General features: G+C 42.3%; 1 long non-coding RNA gene across 4 annotated transcripts in view; it reads right to left on the reverse strand.

Moving 5' to 3' along the window:
• Positions 1-274: 274 nt before the first annotated feature.
• Positions 275-20,967, reverse strand: part of LOC149915908 (uncharacterized) — a 38,052-nt gene continuing 17,359 nt past the window's right edge. For 3 of the 4 annotated variants that reach the window (XR_016471371.1, XR_016471373.1, XR_016471372.1), the window contains exons 2-4: positions 1,969-2,171; positions 1,633-1,846; positions 275-1,403 (exon numbers count right to left, since the gene is read on the reverse strand). This is a non-coding gene — a long non-coding RNA (uncharacterized LOC149915908). Of the gene's footprint in view, positions 1,404-1,632; positions 1,847-1,968; positions 2,172-6,904; positions 6,942-20,967 lie in introns of all 4 variants that reach the window. The other variant, XR_016471370.1, reaches the window with a different exon arrangement.

The following is a 20,967-nucleotide window of genomic DNA, read 5'->3' on the forward strand; positions in this document are numbered from 1 at the left end:
TGGGAGTGAAGAATAAAAGAAATGGGAGAGAAAAATGCAGTGCCATAAAGAACAAGGATATTTTTTATTTTTTAAAGCTTTTAACATACGTACTTTTCTGGGAAAGAAAGTTGAAATTTTACACATAATAAAGAATACAATCATTCCCACTTCAGTTATTAAAGAATAAAGCTAGAATGGAAGTATTTAGATTCCCATTATACAAAATGTTGCTGCCTGAGCAGCAACTTAAAATATTTCAGAGAAAAATATGAAGCACGTGACAAATCCTACTAATGTTAGGCCAGACTTTTTTTTTTTGTCCGATATCTTCAGACCTTCTTTTATGTGTTTCTTACTTCTAAAAGCAGCAGCAGGTTCTTGCTAGCTAAAGGAGGATATAAGCCAAGCCTTGCAAAAAATTATGCAAGCATATCTGACTCTCCAGGTACTTACAATTAAGGATGCAGTTCTTAGATGCAGCTGCCAAATATTTAAAAAAAAATCAAATACATATTTATTTTTTTCTTTAAGTAATGATAAATTTCTACATTAAGTATTTACAGTGTCCTTGGTATTAGGAATCAACTTTGTTGCTTCACTGATTTCAAATCCAGCCCTGCACTTTGTATTCTGTGGAAAACATTTCTTCCTACGGTCCCTGCCAAGAATTTATACAGTACGTTTCTCATTTTTCTGCCACAAATTCTGAAATGAAATCTAGTTTTAAAACATATTCTCATTTCTAGCAGAGAAGCCAAGGTACCACCAGACCGCGATTTTGGAACTGAAGCAGCGTATAAGACAAAGGTTATGAATACAAGGAGAGTGGTGAGTCTACAAACTTATTGACACTTCTCACTAAGCTGTTATCATGTGCCACAAGCCAAGCAAAAGTGCCTTTCTGCCACACTCCTCATGATATTTCTTTAAAAAATAATCTATTCCACTCAACGAGCATCCATTTGCGTTATTTATAATAGCAACTTGCAGCCACAAACGTAGGCAATTCGTTTATATTTCAATTCATTATGAGGGGTCTAATAACTCTCCACAGTAGATAGAAAATGCAAGAGCATTTAGCTGTTTTGTGCAGGGTAAACTAAGGTATGGGAACTTTGTGGTAGTCTAATTGAGAAACATTTTTTTTTAGGATGGGTTTGATGCACAAGGTAAACATGAGCTTCACAAAATGAAAACGTTTAGGTGTGATTGGTTCAACTCGTGAGACATGACCTTGTCACATGTGCTTTCTTTGAGAATAAAGACTGTCAATCATAAACCAAATTTTATTTCAAGTAGTAATCATAAATGGTGAGGGATGTCCAAAGCTCCATTCTTCAGCACAGCCAAATTCCAGCAAATGTCTACAGGACTCAGGTGCCTAATTTCCAGCTGCCGCTTTTGAAAGGCTCAGCCTAAGCCTGGATGTGTTGCAGACAGCATGGACCAAGAAAAAGAATGGAATAAAAATGGCATCAAAAGACATCGTGAGTCTGTTGGGACACAGCTGAGAAACCAGGACAGAAACATAAGGGGAAAGCTGAATACAACATCAGAGATATCACAGGCCACCACTGGAACACAGAGCCTAGCAGGAAAGGAGCAGAGTACTGTGGAAGCTGCCCTTCAGAAGAACAGCTTTGGGCTCACCCGCAGAACTGAGTCACACTTCTGCCTGGCCTTCACATGTGGGGCTACCCCTTAATTCTTCATGCATTGATTTGCTCATTTTGTTGGTTTTTCTTTAGCACCACAGTAAAGATGGGCACAGCCTCCAGCAGCCTACTCCCAAGCCCAGACCCATCCCAAAGCTCTTCTGACTTCAATGGGGTGGGTTCAGTGGGTTCCTTGCCTACAAGAGTTGCTAGAAACCAAACAAATAAAATATTCTCAGCGGTGCTACAGCTCGGAAGAACCCTATGCCAAAGATGAAAAGCTCAGTGATATCAGAGCCACTTGCATGCTGATTTTTTTGTTGCTGCTTACCGATTTGTTTTTCCAAATGCAGATCTTGAATTCAGTGCTCCTTTTGCAGGGGAAGAAAAGAGATTTCAGAAAGAAGGAATGGAGCTGACCACAGCAATACAACCATCACGCTGCGAGAGGGGAACTGAGGAAATGCAGATAGTTCTGCATTATCAACACAGCAATGCCACCTGAAATCCAGTTTCCAGCAAGAACGTTGGTCCCTTTAAGCAAATATTGAAAGAGTTAAAATTCATTGCACTTCATATTTTTTCTTTTTGCACTTATTTTCCAGCACATTAAAGGCAAGAGCGTGAGGATGTTACACTTCATTTAAAGCATCCTTGATCTTTACTTCACTGTTTGTCTTGTTTGTTCTAAAAGCTGCTCCTGGCTTCCCAAGGTAGTCACAGCACCTGGGAGAGAACAGCAAAATGCAGGGAAAGGACTAAAGGCTTTACAATGCTTTCCAGGGCAGTCTCTCCTTTTCTCTAGATGAGCTGCTGTTACAATATACAATCCAGTTGATTCTCAAGAGAGGTAACCCAGACTTCTGTGATAAAGCCAGAAACAGCTTTAGATTCCTGTAAAGCTCACAGCTTAAGCCTGTGGCAGGCAAAGGGTGTCCACACACTTTTCTGTGAACTACAGCTTTGGAAACACAAAAGACTGAAAAACACACACGGCACTGAATTCTTATTGCACTTTTTGTTAGTGGTCTGGAATGACTGATTCCAAGAGGTCGTGTAACCTCCTGATTTTCTGGACCATGAAGTTGTCGTATTTTGTATGCATTAAAAAAAAAAAATTACATGTGGTGTTCTTTTTGTTCCCTGCTGTTTGAATCTTAATGACTACAGCACAATGCTTTGCTCTTGAAATAGTTTTTGTTTTGTTCATTGTTTCCCCCCCCCCCCCCCTTTGCATAGAAACATTCTTGCAGTCACAGGACTCTCATGAGCATTGCCAGATACCCCAAGACATTTGATAAAATCACGACTGTTAGCAGCTGTGATTACAGTCATTCCATCCTGCCTCCCTGATTTTGTTCTTTTCCCTTTCATCCACCAGATGTCAACTATATTAGGCATCACACAATTACAACAGATGCTAAATCAATCCAGATGCCTATTTTCAAAGTGACCATACTGAATCCTTTAAGAGGAAGGACCTGGGAGCTTTGCATTTTGTGCAGTACAACATTTCCTGCTGTCCTCAACCTTTCCTCTCTGCACAGCCCGGTCTACAGGATATCTTTGCACAGAACAGCTCATAGGGATAGAAAGGATTGCAAAACTGGCAGAGGCTCTGTGCTTCTGTACTCTTCTAATCCTACTGTGGGTGACAAGGACCAGTTCTTTGGGGATGACTAGTGAAGTCTGAAGGCTGCTCTCTAATTTGTGCTGCAAAAGCCCAAAGCTGCAGCAAGGATTAGCTTTGTATTAGCTGCACTGGTTAGTTACTTTTTTCCTTTCACCATATCTATTTTGCACTGTTTCAGCTCTAGGAGGAAAAGAAATGATATTCACAAAAGCAAATATTTAATAATGACATCACAGAGACACTTGGGGGTGACTTACACCATCATTTGGGCCAAATAGCATCTGCAATGCAGGTAACAACCATTGTACCATCTGGCCGTAGAACACACAGTAGCAAATAAACATTGATAGAATCAAAAATAATTCTAAGCCGAAGTTTTCAGAGCCAACTAGCAGTGCCTGGAAATACACAATACAAATTAATTCCCTTGCTCCTCTCTACAACGTGTTTCATGAGACAGAAGTCTGATCATTGAAGACTAAATAGGATTTATATAAGGCTAGGATATTTTCAGGGAACACACACACCCTGCCAGCAGCACCACAGCTTCCCAACAAGCCTAAGAAAAAGCATTCCCGGTTACCTCAGAGCAGGGATGAGCTGCTGCCTTTACATGCAGACCACCAGCAGCAGCCTGAGCACACGTCAAGCCAAAAGGACAACACACAGAACACGTTCAGTGTCGTTCCTCCAGAGCCTCTTTCACCATGCAGACCACCAGCCTGACGGCACAGATCAGCAGAGGGCTTTGTGAAGTTGTACTGCAGGCAAACACAATAGTTCCAGCTGCAATTAGGCAGCTCCGAAGTGTCAAGACTTGAGCGCTGTCATTAGAAGATGGGCAGAGGGAACTGATAGTTTATTAGTTTGTGCACCATAAGAATTTCTTTTCCAGGCAGCAAAGGATGTCAGAATTGCTCCACACTTTTTGCAGAAGCCAACACCAATTCAGCTTTCCAGTTAAAGACAGCTCCTGCCTTCAGCACTGCCAGCATCCCTATGGGCCAGCACTCAGCCTGCAGCATAAGCCCCATTTCCACTCCATCCAGGAGCTCACCAAGCTGAGGAGAGACAGCTTGCCCCAAAGCTGCCTACCTAAAGCCAGCAGATTATCACATGTGCTTCCTTATTTGAGAGAGGCTTGCATGCTCCACTCCTCTCTGCTTGCTAACAGGATGACCTTGCCCTTACCTCAGCTACCCATAGATGTTGAGAGATGGCTGCGACCCATTGCTAGGCAAAGAACAGCCCCAGTTTATACTGACACAAGGAGTACAGAACTGCCTTGCTGTCAGTTTTTGTATCTGGTGTAACTGGCAGTCAAGGCAGAAGTCATGCAAAGAAGGCCAAGTCATAAACAGTTTTCCATTGATTTACTGGAAAATCCACAAGCCAAATCCATCCATGTGGAGAGAGAGGAAAAAAAGGTACCTACTAATTCAACCTTATATTGGCAGAGTGGTGCAAAGAGCTGAGATTTCTCCCTACAATTCTGAGAAAGGACTGTTATGAAATACCACGCAGTAGCACAAATTTCATTCCCCCCAACCTTTCTCCAGCCTAGAATATGCTGTGCACAGGCTAGAAGGATAGAACAGCTGTGAACTTGAAATAAAAACAGTTTCTAAGATCCACTTCTTTTTCTGCTCTTCAAAATTCTTCAGAAAGGCTTCCTTTCTGGTTTTATCAACAGAAAGAGTAGAGGCAGGATAAGCAGAGAAGAAAAATTGAAATCTTGCTGAATCCCAGAGTATAGACTTGACCCTGGGTTCAACTGTCAGAAGCATCTAGAAGGCCAAATTTCTGACTGCCTGATACCCAGCGGAGCAAGAGACATAAACACATGCCCCAGTGCCAAGTGGATGCAAAGTACTGCCAAATCAGATCCAAAGGAACATTTTGAGCATGCCTGGCACTGGTGTGAATGATAACCAAGGTGCAAAACAGTGTAAAAAAAAAATGAAGCTCTGGGAGACATCTTCAGATGCACCAAGAATTCGCTGGAAGGGAAAAGGTTTAAAACTTTAAGCCCATGCTCTTGGGAATGCAGTTGTTTTGTCTATAGAAGAACAGAGCTGTCAGCAGCTAATATGTTTTCAATTTGTGAAATCCATGCTATTGGAGAAATCCTCACTGGGTGCCTTTTATTTACTTCTTTCTTGGCAAAGTCCAATTACTGAGATGCTCCATGAGTGATGCTCCTGGCCATCCCAGGTGACAGCCAGCTCTGCCAGTGAAAGCAACAGCTTTTGGGGCTTTTGTGGATGGATCCATTTCATCCTTCTATGTTTGTCCAAAGAAAAGAAAAGCACTAACTGTCCTGGGAAAAATCATGCTTAAGTAATCTTTCTACATAGAGAAAAATGCAGTAGAGCTATTACTTAGAAACATTTCCTTAACAATACACCCACAAACAACTCTGAGGTTGTTCACTGTCCTGCAGCAACGGAAGGGAGAGAAGGAAAGTCTGTGGGGCTGACAACCTTCACTGTAATGCAATGGGTCTGCAGCCTGTGAGGAGAAAACCCCAGAGGTGCATAGGATGCTGTGAGTTTTTAAAGAAACTTGTACTTTAAGGAACCTATTGTCTTCTTGCCATAGCTGCTCTAGCCCAAGAACCAATCAGCCAAAGCATTCTCCCCTTCCTGGACAAGAGGAAGTACAAAGGAGAGCATCTTCAGCTCTCCATCCTTTCCTATGTGCCCCAGATCTCCTTTTCTAGCATTAGTCATCTTCATCACTTCCCTCTTGTGTATTTATTTTTAATACAGCTTTCACAACATCTGGTCTCTTTTCCTAAGTGCTCACACTTCAGAAGGGTGCTTTCTGAGAAACCACAACGTTGGCTTTGTTTCCAGCTATTTGTCTTTTATCCCATTTCTACTTTCAATAGCCCTGTCATATATACAGTCTTTTGATCTCTAGATACAAGTCAGCTGCATGCTAACAGAGTCCAGCAAGAAATAAGGGTGAAAGAAAAAAACACCCCTGGAAGGAAAGAGACGAGATGAATTCCAGTATCCTTTAGGGGTTTAAAAGCAAACTGTGGTTGAACCCAAATATTTGATTTTTCCAAACACAGGATGGTATATCAAAGACTAATCCTCAAAGCCACATTCATCCAGCATACGCACCCATTTCTGTGACAGCCGCTCTCCTGAAAAGGTCTTTCCCACAAAGCTCTCAGAAACCTTCAATCTGCAGACAAAGCACCTGGTGGATGCTTCTATTGAACCCATAATTAGCTCATTCTTCTAATAGTGTTCAGTGGAAGGCAGTGATTTACTTTGACAAAACTCACTGCTGTAATATCCAAAAGTTTTATGTTTTTGTTGCATATATTGATAGGAAAAACCATTAACAATTCTGCATACTCCTTATTAGAAAGGCTGCCCACATCCCTGCTCAGACAGAGCATAGCCTGATAAAAAGGCTTAATACATAAATGCTTGTTTGTGTTTGGAAAGCTCCTGGAGCTTTGCCAAACATTCAGTGCGCCGAGGAAATACAGAGAGACAAGGGCCTGCTTTTAAAGCGATGCTTGTCTGCAGCTCTGTATTATCCTGAGTGACATTCTGTCCAAGTACAGTAATAACACACGTCCTTGCCTGCCACTGAAAACAGATTTTAATACCTGATGGAAACGATCTTGCTTCTGGGAACATCCAGACCTGGAGGGAAAAAAAAAAAAAAAGAACATTCTGCTTATAAAAATTCTGATTTTTTCACATATAATGAGCCGTTTTCCAACAACAAAAGCCTCTCAGATACTAGGTTGTAATCTCCTAGCCGCTGCCTTGACAGCCTTTTAGCAACACCTATAACTTATACAGAGATGTTTCACCATAGATTTCAAGGAGGCTGAACATGTATCGTTCCAACTCACAAAGAGGGAACTTGGAAGCAAAGAATGGGTCTGTGCTCACACCAGTGCTCATGCAGCAGGGAAGGACCAGGAAGATCCCCACCTCCCAGTGCACAGGGCTACTGCCAAGCCACCCACAGAGCTCTCATCCTGAACCAGGGAGAAATCATGAACACACATTCTGTATCAACTTGGCTTTTACTTAAGTCAATGAGATGCATGCACAGGAGGAGCAGTCAAAGTCATGTTCAGCTGACCCACTGAGCTAAGCTGACACGTATATCTAATCAGCATTCCAGGTAATGTCACTGAAATATGACATCTATTTCTTATCCTGCTTCCTTTGCTTCTCTGGTTAAAAGGTGTCAAGGTTTAAGGGAACAGTTAAGGAGTGAGCCAACAAGGGACAAGCCTTAAGAGAAACCCAGAGGTGGAATTATACCAGAGTCCTGCTATCCATCACCTCCCTAGAGTGATGGACAAGATTTTCTGACAAGTGACAGCAAACTCTTTGATCCCACTGCAAGAAACTTATCCTAAAATGCATGCTTATGCCTGCACAAATATTTGCATGTGTTTGAAAGGTAAGACTGTGCTAAGCACCTTTTACTGCAAAGAGCATCATTCAATACCACAGGAAAAATTTCCACCTTACAGAGATCTCCCTTTGAGGTCCACAGCACTGCTCCATAGTGGTCCTTGTTTCCTAAGGGCTCTCTAGAGTATGGTGAGACAGGGGCAGAGGGCAAGCAGGAGGTTTGTGAAGCCAGGAGTGGGGAGGTAGCAAGGGGGCAACTGCTCACTGCTGAATAAATGGGGGTGAGGGGTGGAATTTGATGAAATGATCAGGCAGGCAGCATGTCTAACACAAATTAAATAAAGTGCTCTTTTACACAGCTGATTTATGGAACTCCTTGACAAGTTATTGAAGACGACAAAGGATTTTAAAAGGATTTAACAGGGGACTAGACAAAGTCATGAAGACTTAGTACCTTAGGGTGCTGATGCCAGCACTGGCTTGAAAGCCTTTAAACCAGCAGTTGCCAAAAACTGGAAAGGTTTATCTGAGGCAGGTTCAGCGTGCATTTATTTCTCACATCTTTCTCACAGACCTCGGCCTGAGATGGTGATGCTGTGTCCATATTGTCTCTAGCAGCAAGCTGGGGAAGAGGACAGGACAGGGCCTCTGCAAGGCAAGATGGCAGGACTCAGCCCCTCACACTCAGCACTGGCCTCCAGACAGCAGGGCCATCGGCTCGTTTTCTCCTAGATCGCTGCTGAGCTTTCTGTGCCTTTCAAAGAGAGGGGCTCTGATATTGCCCACATCCATGGCCAAGGCCAGCCCAGCATGGCCAGCTCACAGTGTGACCAGCAGACCAGCCAGAGCTGTCCTCCAATGAGTTCCATACAGCTTTTTAGATTATCCTTATTAAGTATAAGTATAAAATAAGTATCCTTATTTTAAGGTCTTTTTCTCTTCTCATTAAAGACTCTGTCACAAGAATTACTTGTCACCACAAGTTTAATCTTCGGCCGAGTTCAGACTTCACGTGTTTGCATTCATGAGATGAGGGACAGAACATGACGAGGAAATTGGACCAAATTAACCTGCTCCCATGACGATCCACAATAATAACAAAAGTAGAAAATGGCAGAGAATTAAACTGTTCTTGACAAAAACTGTAATGACCTCCAAGAATGCCTCTAAAGTAACTGTCCAAGTAATAGCTTCCAAGTGTAATTTGAAGGATATGCTATGCAAACTCGCCTTGCAGAATTTCAAGCTACTGGTTAACAAGAAAAAAGAACGAATGAGAGGAAGGGGTAATCGATACTACAATTAGCAACACAGTAATTTGAAACAGGGATGTGGTTAAATAAGGACTGGTAGATTGGATCAGGGAACACTCAAAAGTAAAGCAGAAGAGTTTTAATCTGATTTCTTTTAGCACTGGTAAAGATAACACCTTAAAGAAGTTGTGCAATAGGGCATCTTGCTTCATTTCAAACTCAAAATAATCACTGGGAAAAAGAAAAACAAGCAAAGCAAACTGATTTCAGATAGGGTAACCTTAATTAGTCAATCCCCAAATAGAGAAATAGCATCCATCAGTGTCAGGGAAGAATGAGAATGAAAGGCCACCTGTGGCTGCGCCAATCCTCTGAACAAAAAGGATCCCCAAAATAAAAATAGTTCTACAGATAGAAGAACAGAGGCTATATCCTTTTTAAAGCCAACTGAAGAAGCCAGGGCTGTGTCTTTCTGGGATTAATAAAGGAAAGGGAAAGAAAACCCTTGTTATTGTCCTTGTAAGAAAGGCTCTGCCACCATCGAAATGCTCCTGCTCAGAATCAATATTTCTGAAAATGGAGTCAGCGTCTATCACACTGAAGAAGAAATTCAAGAGGCTGTGCCTGAATTGTAAAAAGAGATGGAAATATCATCTTTAGGGTAACGCTGTGTTCTGACATTCTGGCCACAGGCTACACAATAGTAACACAAAGGCACCCTGGCCATATCAATTCACAACTGTTCATAGTTCAGGGACCGTAGAAATGTAAGTAATTCCTTCAGATAAAACCAAGTCGCAGTACAGCATTGTCATCACACACCTCCTTAATCTAGTCAAATTCTACAAGAAGAAAGAAAGTAATCCTTAGAGGATTTGCACTAATTTAAACAGTAATATATTACCCAAGGGCTTAATACTGCTATACTTTGAAAGATCTCTAAAATGTAACATGACAGACTCCCAGATTTCAGTTCAGTACAGTGAGCACTTCATGTGGGATTCATTTGCTCAATGTCAGATATCTACAATATGCATATTTACATATGAAAATTCTTTTGAAGTCCACATATGAAGATCTAGATAGATACTTCTGAAGGGAAATCCCTTTTATTCCAGGACTGACGGATGGAGAAGAATAGCACTGCACATGACTAATGCTAAAGATAAATCCCATTTTTTCCAGTCTAAAAGACTGGAAGCTCTTTGGCCAAGATACAGACTTTTCTTCAAATTTCGTATAAATTAAAAAGCTAAGAAAGCCTCAGCATCACTTCACAAAGACAGAGCATCGTGTTATTCACAAAGTTACTCTTGTCACACAGTCCTTCTTTTAGGAAACATCCTCCAACATCACAAGAATCTCAAGGGCACTGCATGCAACACTTTGGGCCAAGTTTCTGTTTCTTTCTTTAGATACTGCTCCTACGTGAAGTATTACTTTGTTTTAGGAGACAGTCCATGGCACACAGTTGCAGTCAAAGCCATCTTTGCCAAGTGAAAGGAGTAGGTAGACGACTATGTTAGATGTCTTTCACTGGTCCTTTGATACAGCTTGGCTATGAGGCAAAGGAACAGCTTGCTCTGAAGATGCACAGGCAAGCAAAGGTCTGGAAAACACTTGGATCTTGATGTTAACATCCCAAGATAAACCCTTGGACCAAAACCAGGTCAAGCCATGCTGTAAAATGAAGGAAAGAGGCAAAAATAAAAATGCAGTTAAGACTTGGAAGTGGTTCCACATGTCAGGGGATGAGTTCACTATTAGTCTTTGTGCTTTTCCCAATTTGAAGATGATTTTTTTAAGAGTTTAAGGCAGAAAAGCCCTGCAATTTAAATAGACCTTTCTGACTGTCAGTTAGATTGATTACAGTTTTCTGCAAACAATACATTTTTAAATAGTTCTGTATAGGGTTTATTTTACTCCCAACATTTTCCCTAATATAAAAACCTCGTAACAAATGCAATCACATTTCTATTCACTGTCTTTCCAAAGTCTTTCTCCCTTCCTTTTCTCTGGCCACCTGTTAGCTTTTCCTTCTCTAAATTTAACTCTTGTAGCTTTGTTTGGTAACCTTTTCCTCATGTCCTCATTATCTGAATTCTATTCCTGCTGTGGAAAAGCTGTGGGAGGCTGGATTTAGGTTGTTATTTTGGAAATGGGTGGAGGAGGAGACAATGCATCAGTCCATCAGCAGATGTTTATTTATGGATATTTTTTTTTCCCTAACAGATCAAGGTCTCTACCACCTTTTACAAGGAGCTCAGTGCAAGTATAACTTTGGAATATATTAAAGTACATCTGATTCCTGGTTGTCTGTTACTTTGGGTAGTAAAAAGGTGCTGATAGTCCTTTACAACTGCAAAAGGTATATATAAGCATGCTGGAATTGCAGCTCATTTGTTTAATGCTTGGTTGGTGTTCATACAAGAGACTGTGGGGAAACTGTACAGAGCAGAGTTGGGGTGCTGTGACTGTTGCATTTAGCAGGAAGCAGACCTGTCTATGGCTAGCTGCTGCTGCTGCTTGCCCCCACCTCTAAACACATGCCTGATACATTCAGGACCATCTCCCCTTCTATCTATCTACAATGACACAGTATTTAGGAAATTGTCCCTTTGAGGATGAAGGTAATCCTCATCTTGCTCTTTCATCTCACTGACTACAAAGATTCCTCACTGACCATTAGCCACGGTAGATCTGTGCAGTGACCTAGAGTCTCTCCACAAATTGGTGACGATATCCAGCTACCCTACAGGAGGCTGGTGTATGGAAATGTATTGTTCAGAGAGGAGAAAAAAAGTATTTGCAGAATGAAGAGACAGAACTGCCTTACTCATTCTTCATAGACACAGATCTCAACCCTTCTTTGAGTTGTGCAGTTGCTCAAGGAAAAACTTTTATATGAGCTCCAGTCTCCATTTGTAAATTTTAGCAAATTCAGTATTTCTTGACATTTATATAAGAGCCACCTTAGTGACCTACCCCGAGTTCAGAAGCCCCAGATAGTTGGAAGAGACCAAAAAGGAATCAGGGTAACAACCATTTGTGTATTATTCTCCTGGAAATATTTTACCACTAGGATAGACTCAAGGAAATGAGACTGGTCCCAAGGAGCATCACCTCAGTGGCAGAAATAGTTGCAGCTTCTCCAAGTATTATGTTCAGTGTACACCCAACACACTCCTCCAAGAACTCCTTGATTGCCCTGAGTAAATCTAACTTATGGAAACAGAGCAATCCACATAAAAGCCATACAGCTAACACACAGCAAGGTTACTAAAATAATCAACTTGGATGCAAGCAAGAAAATAAAAGCTATATGCATATTTCAGTGACAGTAAGAGCATCGAAAACCCTGCTCCCAGAAAGCATACACTGATTTTGAAAATACCACGAGTTTGCATCAGGACACAGAGGGGAAATATTTTTGAAATGTTAAGTCGCTGGCTTGACACCAGGCATTGGTTTAATTTCATTTTGATACTTGATCAGAACCAAAATGACTCACATTCCCCATGAAATACAAATCTGTACACAACACTAGTTGTTAATTACTTTCCCTGTCTCCGTTAAAGAGCAAAGTGACAGTTTCAACCTCTCCCTGGGTGAGCATTGTATTCTCTCACTGTCTCCATCCCTTGCCAACAAATCTGTTGTTACAACTCAAGTGGCACTTGAGATATTCAGCATAGCATTTCAACAAGAGCATAATAACTGGTAATTTGACAACAAGAAGCCATCTTTAGAAAACTCAAGCCACTTGGAACTGCAGTAGAAATAGGTAAAAGTATTACTGCACACAAAGGAGCTCATTTGGCCTTGTCCAGCATTGATCACTTCAAGGCTGGGAGCTGTCATCCCCAAAATATTCCTGCTCTAGCGCATTGGCTCCACTGATTTGAGGAGTTTTATCCTTCATTTACTTACATGGCTACGTTATTGCATAAATAACATTTTGAGAATAAGTGGACTCAAAAGGAGATGATACTCAGCCACATGGTGCCTGTTCCAGGCATCTCCAACCCCAAAACCCCTCTCCAGCTCCAAGGAGCTCCCCTCAGTGACCACAATACACTTCATCTACAACTCTGTTGAGAACAGTTCAGCAAAATTTTACACATTTTTCAGGTTCCTTTCTACCTTTGCACAGTGCATTAACTGGAAACAAATGCAAACATCATAGCAATTGCCATCAACAAACATTCAAACAAACCATATTCTAGAAGTTACAGCAGCTTCAGACATGACCAACAGAAATTTAGGTCTCCTTGTTCTCTGAGCTTTGACCTTTTGGGAGACTGAACATTCTCTCAGGACTTTTTGTATAGCTGTGAATGGCAGAAGCAATTTTGTTCAGTAGAAATGAAGGTTTTGAAATGTCCTCCTGGGGACCTTTATAGATAAAACGAAATATTATAAGATTTAGAATATAATCATAAGGAAAAAAAGCAACACTGAAGTCACTACTTATTTACAGTTGTGGTAGAACTGCATTCATGTCTTACCTAAGAAACTAAAGAGTACCAGAATAAAATAAGGTAACAAATTCTTAATAATTAGAGAAGTCTCCTGAAGGAACCTAAAGAACAACAAAAGAGCACTGAATTCCACCCTTGCAAGGTTAATTGTACAAAATTCATCTGCATGAAAAGCACTGCCCAGTTAACTTCTGCCATTTCCCTCCCCACCTTCCCCCCCCATAAAATAATTTAAAGCTAGTTATTCATTTCCTTGAATTTTCCATAGGGTTGATAGGGTTGTTCATCACATTTTACCATTGTGGTGAGTGACTAATGACCTTGAAAAAAAATAAAAAGTAGCCATACGAGCATTAGCAGAACAATATACACTCCAGATTAAGGAGGGAATGCTTCGCATTTGCTCAGTGAAGTATGCAGTTTACTCGACAAAGAATGATTTAGATGGAAAGGAATGGGAAAACACAAGATGTTTTTGAGAAACAGAGCAGGTATAAGCAAAGATGTAGCTCCCAGGAAAGCAGGATCTCAGCCACCACCATGGAAATAGTAACGTACTTCCATGCTTGATCTCCTAGCCTGTACCTGTCCTATTTAAATAATCTTTGAATCCAGGGTCATCACAACTAGTAGTCTGCACTGCATCTGTTCCCACACATGGCAGAAGAGATGGGAACAGCTAACAGGGTAACACCAGAATCTACTCTTCCTTCTAATGAGGAATTACTGCAAAGTGAATTGATGAAGATACCAGGATCACTGCTACTTATTGTCTGTAGTGTGGCCTGCTCACAGGCAGCATGCTCAGAACTGTTAGGTCTTTTCCCCCCGAAGCAGCACTCATTTTACTTTTCACAGGAGCAAAAAACTAATGCTACTGTTCTGACCCAGCAGTGTCTTACACCGATTTAACAATCCTAGAGATCATTACAGTTGCAATCTATTCAACTCTCTGCTTTTTGATTGTAACCAAAAAAACTGCCAAATAAGGAGGAGTTATCCCAGATAAAAACGTTTTCATGGATACATGTTTAACTGTTGCACCCTGAAATGCCTTTGGAAAAATAAGACAATGCTCAGAGGTTGGCCACATATAGATTACTGAGCTGGAAAATTATTTTGGACCTAAAGTATCTGTACTTCAATTTTATGGGTAATTAAACCTAACGTATTGCCATTCAGAAAGCAATTAAGTCCAATATCTATATGCTGTGTCCCCTTGCAGTGAGCGATGGGGAGGAAGTGACAGGATTCACCATGTTGACTGACCATTTCTGGGACTTCTTTGAACTCTTATGTCCCCTCATAAAGCATGAATCTGGCAACATGAAGAGGTAGAACAAGACCATGTCCCTTATAGACCTTGTACACGTTATCAATTGCACGTTCATGGCAGGTTCATTAGCAGACTTGAGAGAGAAGCTGGACAGGAGGTTTTCCTGACAATTAGACAGCTTTATCTGGATATCATTGTGCTAAGGAGACAGCAATGGCCAAAGAGAGGACAAACTAGGAATGCAGCAATTATTTCTGTTCTTTGTGATCTCATCAAACACACTAGGCACCCTGGAAGTCTTTATGCATTGTTTTTTTTCCTGTTCTCAGAAGACACCAAGTCAATCAGGCTAAAGGCAACAGGCCCATCAACAGAGACATTGCAAAATCACTCTGGCTGAGAGCCACACATAGTGTGAGGCTCTTGAATTAATTCTTAAATACCAGAAAGAAAGGGAAAAAAAGCAACATGCTAACATGACAACCCTAGGTGTAGGTGAGCAAAAGGGGCTGCAGTTCATGAGTGGTTTCCCCCAAAGTCCACCACCCACAGCCCCAACAACAACGAAGCACTTGCTGCAGGCAGAAGCACTGTGCTGGGCTCCCTTGGCCCCAGACACTGCATGTGGGCCATGGTCACACAAAGGCTCATGCATGGTTCAGAAAAATCAAGAAAGGTGACAAATGTGACCCAGTGGTTCAAGATACAAAGCACAATGATAGGTGACCTGCCCCTAAGGGCAGTGAAGGCTCTGAGTTGAAATCTTCTAGGAGGTCTAGGGGAGATGGGCTTATATCAAAGTCCCAATAACATCACAGTATTTGTTATAAATTATATTATTAAATTTAATAACACGGGGCACTGGGACATAACTGTGATCAAAAGGTTTGCCCAAGGTTAGAAAGAAAGTTGGTTGCAAAGTCATAAAACCAATCTAATCTCTTGCTGTGCAGTCCCACACTTTGGGAAGATGATAATTGTTACTAAGCCTCACCAGCAGATAGCTGCTATGAATAAAAACTTAGGCATTATATGCACTCTCAATTACTATTTTTCAGTGTAACTACAGAACACAGAAGGAGATTGGTAGAAAAAAAGTAGAATAAGATTACAAACAATACCTCCATGAATATCACATCAAATCACATCTCAGAGGTTCTATTACAATCATAGTGATCTAGCCAAAGCATTGGTCATTTTGATAAGAAAAGTTAGCACCAAGCAGAGATTTCTTGAAACATTTTTCTCCTTTTCTGTTATTTTTTTTACTACTATTTGAATGCATCAACTTGCTGCTTCTTTCGTGACTGGGTAGCTTAGTGATAAGCCAGAGCATTACAAATGTTTTCTCCATCTTTGAGAGCAATATGCAATATCATTAGATTTCCACAGTTTGCTTTGGCAGTGATACGTTCAACAGACAAGCTGGTCTTCCTATTGAAGAGATGGGACTGGCCCTGACTAAGCAAGATAGAAGAGGAGCATTAGTGAAAACCTATTATCTCTGTTCAATTTTCCCAAAGAGTAACCAAGGCTTCTTCTGCAGCAGAGAATAAATGAAAACATTTATCGTCTGATAAAAATTAGTAAGCTGCTCTAACACCTGCCCATACTGGCATGTTTCCTTGCCGATTACAGCTATAGAGTGGCTTCAGATTATGAGCAGCACTGACAGCCTCAGCAACCACCGAGCATCCCACGCTGCACGTATTTCACCTCTTTTGATAAGAAAAGCTGCCCAAAGACCAACCCAAAGGCATTTGTGCCAGTGAAAGGGTGTGTGTGACCGCAGTAGAGCAATACCTGATGCTTCAAGAGCTGTGCACCAGATTTTCTGACAAAGGTGCAGAAATCCACCCACTCCCTTTCCTCCTGCCTTGCTCCCACAGCACTGTGCTCACCCTTAGGGTCAGCCCACACAGGAGCACACAGCCCTGGAACCGATACTGGAAGGATTTACCTGGTGCAATTCTGTTCCACTCTCCTCCTCCCATTGAGGTGGCTCTTACTAAATCACTGCTGTCTGTGGGTCACAGATTATTGGACCCCAATAACTGCATGTTCAAGTGATGACAGCCCTTCCTGGGGGCTTCTGCAAGAGGAACTTTCTCAAAGCACCAAGCTTGTGGTTTGCTGTATTGCCTGGTTGGTTTTACACCCTGCATCACCCACAAGAACATCGACACCTTATGAGCTCTGCTAATGGGCCATATTTCTGCATCACATCCCCCAGACACCCTGCACACAGCAGTGTGAGACACATCAGGAATTTCCTAATTTGTTGACTGTCACGGGTTTGTTTTCACCTTCATGGAAAATCAGTCCCAGGAGTCTAAAGCCAGATTTTTATTCTTGACTGCAATGCCTCCATATTCAGCATGTGCTGGTTAATGACAATATGTAATAATAACAGCTCTTGGCTTTCAGCTGATGATACATTAAAGACAGGAAGGGAAGGTGAGATTTTGCTAGCTGAAGGCTTGCTCTGTATGCCTACAACAAGCTTTATACTCATAAAACATAGGGCTCAGGTGGATTAGAATCAGTACCAAGCTGGAGCCTGTGGCAGAACCTTCCTTCACACAGAATGGGTCTGCAGTGCTTTTATGAACAGATGTCACTGGTTGCTGTCCGCTTGTACAAGATCAACTAACTGTCTTATAACTTCCAAGCAACTCCCAGTTACCCCAGCAAGGCAGCAGGGACATGTTGGACATCAAATTACAAAGCCTGACAGCCTTTCAAACTTTAAGACCTTTAGAAGAATTATCACTCAGGATCTATATAGTCCATCTGATCAAGTTTGATTATGCACACAGGTTTTTGTTTTGTTTTGTTTTTTTTGTTTGTTTGTTTTTTACCAGCAGTGCTCTGATGATGGCACAAGCACCCAACGTAAAACCCACCTGTGGACAGAGCCTGCATTTCCTTAGCACGCTTCAGATCTGGTCTGTCCAGTCATGACACAGTCATGCTGTTATCCAAGGTGGAGATTTAAGCTCCAAAACAGGACCCCACAACCCCCTCCTGCAAAGTCAAATGGTAGAAGTCCCCTTCAGCTCACCAGCAGTGCTGACCTCCCTGCAGCATCCGTCAGGGTGAGTGGCAGATGCTGGATTCAGTCAGCCCTGCGTGGAGCACCGTCTGCAGTGCTCGTGGGCTGATCATCAATCATTCAGAAGCTGCTTTGTGTCCAGAAGTTCTGAGGGGCTCTTCTGCCTATTGCCAGCCCCACAAGTGCTGCGACTGTCACACTGGGTCCTGATAGCAACAGCAGGGTGATATGCCCTATCGTAGCTGTCATCTTTACTTTAAGGATCTGCCACTTGTGACTTTGTTTGATCTGAGTCAGACTGAGTTACACGCTTTTGGAAACTGCAGTCTCAGTAGAGAAAGAACTGAAGGAAAAGAAAAGCAGGTGGGGTGGAGGACACTGGCTTTATTTTACACCCTCATCCACCAAGGGAGAGTCAGACACGCTGCTAAGACTGTGATCAGGTCAAGGAGCACTCAGGTCTGCAAACCCAAAGCCTAGATGAAACAACATGAGGTCTGTGCTAACACTGAAGACCTTTTTAGGAGCTACGACCTGTACAGGCTTTGGGGTAGGCCAAAATGGGAGGTGATGACACAACTGAAGATGATGATGGGACACAGAAGGTTCAACAGTGTTTGCTGTCATGCAAAAAAGGAGTAGTAAAAACTCAGCTTCAATGAAATGAATTTTACATGTCAGGTCAGAGCAGAGTGAAGAGGAGTGAAGATGGCTGCTCCATCTCCTTCCTGCCAGGGTAGTCAATCTGGGGCAAAGTTACATTGCTGAGTAATTATTTCACTCCTGCTGAGGTTATTAGCAGAAGCAGCCTAAGAATGCTACAGGATACGGTCCATACATTCTGCAATTCTTTTCCCATCTTGAGAGAAAAAAAGTACACAAAACACGTGGAACACCTCAACGATTCATCTTTCCTGTAGCTGTTTCACCCAACTGGACTCAGCATGTGGCACTAAACCCATTTCAGAGCAGCTAAACGCACAAACTATTAACCTAAAGGTGAGAGAAGTCATCTAGACCACTGCAATGGGCTGTTAGGTGCCCCACACTCAGTGCTTCTACAGCAATTAAAGTGCTATATTGCTGAACATTCCCTCTAAAATCCTGTTTTGATAGCTGTACCATGTCATGTTTCTTTAAAATACAAGGGGAAGCCATACAAAAAAGTCTACAGCCACAGAAGGGAACTCAGAGTGATCCCAGCAGAGAATCAAAGCAAGCAGTGAGCCATATTCCTCATTCCTTATTAAATTTCTTGTGGTCCTCTGCTGACGTGGTTCCCTGGCCTACGACATCCCTAATTTTTGAATGCTTTGATGAAGTGTTCACAGAAAATTTTAGATCTGTAAAAAAAAAAAAAAAGAAATTAAACACACAGCACAAACCCAAATGACCCTATTCAAGGAACTAGGTGCAGAAACCAAACCCTGACCTGTATCTGTCCATTGACAAGGGGATGCCTAGCGCATTTCTGTGACACAGTAACTCAGATGCTTTCAGACTGCAGAATAGTGAAGCTGGAAGAGCCATACTTGTCACCCCGTATCACTCATTTTTAGGGCTCTGGATTCCAGATTCAGCTTGTGAGAGCCACCACAGCGTCTGCATGAAGATGGACCACATCCTGCAGTGCAGGTTGTGGCACTTGGGAACACAGCAGCACATCAGAGAAGGAGATGCAAGCACTGCCTGGGTGACAGAGCTAAAGTGACCAAAACAGAGCCCAGCAGGTGGAACTCCATAGACCCTCCAAAGATCTCCTTGTCTGCCAGCCACCAGCCAGAATGTTTGAAACGAACGTGTTGTTTTCTCTCCCGAACACTCATGCCTCCCCTGCCCTGAGTAACCACTTAAATGCATTAGGTGACAAATGCTTTGTTGTCAAGCACTGCAGAAGCCCCACGGGAAATGTCTTCTGACATCTCTGCTGGTAAACGAAAGAGTGACATAACATGACAGGGGATTTAAAAAATTAAGTCTTCCCAGACATTCCCTTGGGGTGCTTCTGCTATGATATGCAGGCTGGCAGCGCTGCTGCTCGAGATGCCATGTTCCCACATTTCCTTGTTTTACAAGAAATGGATTTCACTGGTTAGTGAATCTTTAATGTGACAAAAGTAGGGGACAAGGCAGTAGTGCTGGAGTGCTTCTCTTCAACAGCACCCTGCCACAGGAGCTATGTAGCAAGGGCTGCCTATGGAAGAGTGCTCACACTGCTTTTGGGCCTGCCTCTGCAAAACCAATCACTCAAATCAGTAAATAAAACTTTCAGGAGGAGTGAACTGCAATCTTTGGCATGGGGGCCTCTTATGCTGAGAAGTGCTAGGAAGGGAAACAGAAATGGGGGTGGGCCAGACAGCCACCCAAGCAGAATCACAGAATCAGTAAGGTTGGAAAGACTACTAAGTCCAACCATCAGCCCATGCCTGTGACCACTCCTGACCATACCACTCATTTACCCTTTTCCTGAATGCCTCCAGGGACGGTGACTCCACCACCTCCCTGGGCAGCCAGTTCCAACACCTCACCAACGTGGGACAGGCAGGTCCCACTCTGTCCCTTACTGACTGTTTGAAACAAGGCAACACGTTCCTCAAGATCGTGCAGGAGCCTTCACGGCAGCCATAGAATCATAGAGCTGCTCAGGTTGGAAAAGACCAGTCCACCAGCATCTTTCAGCCTCCACCAATGAAGCTCATATCAATGCCCATCTTCTCACCTCCAGTACCTGCCACTGTAAATCATACCCCAGAGAAATGCTTAAAAGAGAAGGCATCTAAATCACAAAATAAAACAGGTCAGAGCTGCAATTATGATCAGTGAAGCAGGCATCAGTATGTTGTGCATAATTAAAATGACTGTAGGACTTCTCTATAAATATCAGCCAGAAAAGTGTCTCTTTGTGTGTGGGCATAAAAATGAGATGCAGGAAACAGCCTGCTATGATGTGACAACATGACCTTGGAACAACTTTCTCGCCTCCACACCAGAGTAATTACACTGTTGAAATGTCTGATTGTGTCCCTCTTGCCATCAGCAGCAACCAAGTCTTTGCAGCAATAAAAGTGTAACCGCCAGTAGTTCAATAAGGACCCAGACAGAGAGAAACTAATTTTGTGATGGCTGCTGCTCCTTCAGGTTCTCTGAAACTGCTGCTCCAAGAGCAAAAGCTCTTGTTTTCTCCTTTAAAAGTCTGAACTCGGCTTGAAGATGAAATCCACTCAAGATG

Source organism: Phasianus colchicus, chromosome 15, assembly GCF_987193195.1.
Source record: "Phasianus colchicus chromosome 15, bPhaCol1.hap1.1, whole genome shotgun sequence".
In the NCBI taxonomy this organism is placed as follows: domain Eukaryota; kingdom Metazoa; phylum Chordata; class Aves; order Galliformes; family Phasianidae; genus Phasianus; species Phasianus colchicus.